Raw genomic sequence first — 2680 nt, 5'->3', positions numbered from 1 at the left:
GACGCCTTTATTATGTATAGAGAATGTGGTAGTGACTGTATACACTGCCTTTGGAAAGTATTCAGACCCCTTGACTTTTTCCACATTTAATTAGGTTACAGCCTTGTTCTAAAATTGATTAAATAGTTTTTTTCCCCTCATCAATCTACATACAATACCCCATAATGACAAATAATGACATTAAATAGTACCAGCAAAACACCAGTCTCAACGTCAACAGTGAAGAGGCGACTCCGGGATGCTGGCCTTCTAGGCAGAGTTGCAAAAAAAGAGACATATCTCAGACTGGCCAATAAAAATAAAAGATTAAGATGGTCAAAAGAACACAGACACTGGACAGAGGAACTGCCTAGAAGGCCAGCATCCCTGTGTCGCCCCTTCACTGTTTACAACATTAACAATGTCTACACTGTATTTCTGATACATTTTATTTTATTTTAATGGACATAAAAATGTGCCTTTCTTTTAAAAACAAGGACATTTCTAAGTGACCCCAAACTTTGGTATTGTAGGTATTCAATTGCATTGTCTGTGGAACTGTTAGGGCGGTATGCAAACTGAGGTGGGTCTTGGGTGGCCGGTAAGGTGGAGGTGATATGATCCTTGACTAGTCTCTCAAAGCACTTCATGATGACAGAAGTAGTCATTTAGTTCAGTTATCTTTGCCTTCTTGGGTACAGGAACAATGGTGGCCATCTTGAAGCATGTGGGGACAGCAGACTGGGATAGGGAGCGATTGAATATGTCCGTAATCATACCAGCCAGCTGGTCTGCACATGCTCTGAGGACGCGGCTAGGGATGCCGTCTGGGGCTGCAGCCTTGGGAGGGTTAACACATTTAAATGTTTTACTCATGTCGGCCACAGAGAAGGAGAGGGGGGGGGGGGGCTCAGTTCTTATTAGTGGGCTGCGACGTTGGCACTGTATTATCCTCAAGTGGGCAAAGAAGGTGTTTAGTTTGTCTGGAAGCGTGACATCGGTGTACGTGACGTGGCTGGTTTTCTTTTTGTAGTCCATGATCTCCTGTATACCCTGCCACATACGTCTCGTGTCTGAGCCGTTGAATTGCAACTCCACCTTGTCCCTGTACCGGCATTTCGCTTGTTTGATTGCCTTGCGGAGGGAATAACTACACTGTTTATATTCAGCCATATTCCCAGATCTCTTTCCATTGTTAACTTCTTATGAGCAGGTGGGACGGTAGCTTCCCACCTGGCCAACATCCTGTGAAATTCCAGAGCGCGAAATTCAAACTACAGATGTATCAATATTTAACTTTCATAAAATCACACGTGTAATACATCAAATTAAAGCTTAACTTCTTGTTAATCCAGCCCCTATGTGTCAAATTTAAGACGGAGAATCGTTATTGTCTTTACCGGAGAAAAATACCAAAGAACGCGCTCTCCTTCACGGGCTTGGAAACACCACAGCCAAAATGGGAGCCACCTAGAAAAACTACAATTTCCGGGTCATTTTTCTGAAAACCAGCCTGAAACTCTTTCTAAAGACTGTTGACATCTAGTGGAAGCCCTAGGAACTGCAATCTGGGAGCACTTCGCCTTCTAATAAAAGTGACAGCCATTGAAAATAGTGGTAGGCTGAATTTTTTGGGGGGGGGGGGATGGTTTGTCCTCGGGGTTTCGCCTGCCATATCAGTTCTGTTATACTCACAGACATTATTATAACAGTTTTAGAAACTTTAGAGTGTTTTCTATCCAAATCTACCAATTATATGCATATCCTAGCTTCTGGGCCTGAGTAACAGGCAGTTTACTTTGGGCACGCTTTTCATCCGGACGTGAAAATACTGCCTTCTACCCAAGAGAGGTTAAATGTGGTGGTTCGCGCTTTCAGCTTTGCGCGAATGCCGCCGTCCATCCACGGTTTCTGGTTAGGGTAGGTTTTAAGTGGGTACAACATCTCCAATGCACTTCTTTATAAATTCACTCACTGAGTCAGCGTATAGGTCAATGTTATTCTCTGAGGCTGACCGGAACATATCCAACTCCGCGTGATCAAAACAATCTTGAAGCATGGATTCCGATTGGTCAGACCAGCGTTAAATGGTTCTAGTCACTGGTACATCCTGTTTGAGTTTCTGCCTATGAGACGGTAGAGCAAGATGGCATCGTGGTCGGATTTGCCGAAGGGAGGGCGGGGGAGGGATTTGTATGCATCGCAGAAGTTAGAGTACCAGTGGTCGAGTGTATTACCCCCGCGCGTAGTGGAATCAATATGCTGATAGAATTTAGGTAGCCTTGTTCTCAAATTTACTTTGTTAAAATCCCCAGCTACAATAAACGCAGCCTCAGGATATATGGTTTCCAGTTTACATAGAGTCCAGTGAAGTTCCTTCATCTTGGTGTCTGCTTGAGGGGGAATGTACACAGCTGTAACGATAACTGACGAGAATTCCCTTGGAAGGTAATGTGGTCGGCATTTGATTGTGAGGAATTCTAGGTCGGGTTGAGTTCCTGTATGTTGTTATGATTACACCATGAGTCGTTAATCATGAAGCATACACCCCTGCCCTTCCTCTTCCCAGAGAGGTGTTTATCTCTGTCGGCGTGATGCATGGAGAAGCCCGGTGGCTGAACCGATTCCGACAACATATCCTGAGAGAGCCATGTTTCCATGAAACAGAGAATGTTACAATCTCTGGAAGGCAATCCTTGCT

Source organism: Salvelinus namaycush, chromosome 15 (genome assembly GCF_016432855.1).
Source record: "Salvelinus namaycush isolate Seneca chromosome 15, SaNama_1.0, whole genome shotgun sequence".
In the NCBI taxonomy this organism is placed as follows: domain Eukaryota; kingdom Metazoa; phylum Chordata; class Actinopteri; order Salmoniformes; family Salmonidae; genus Salvelinus; species Salvelinus namaycush.
This window is presented reverse-complemented; position numbering follows the sequence as displayed.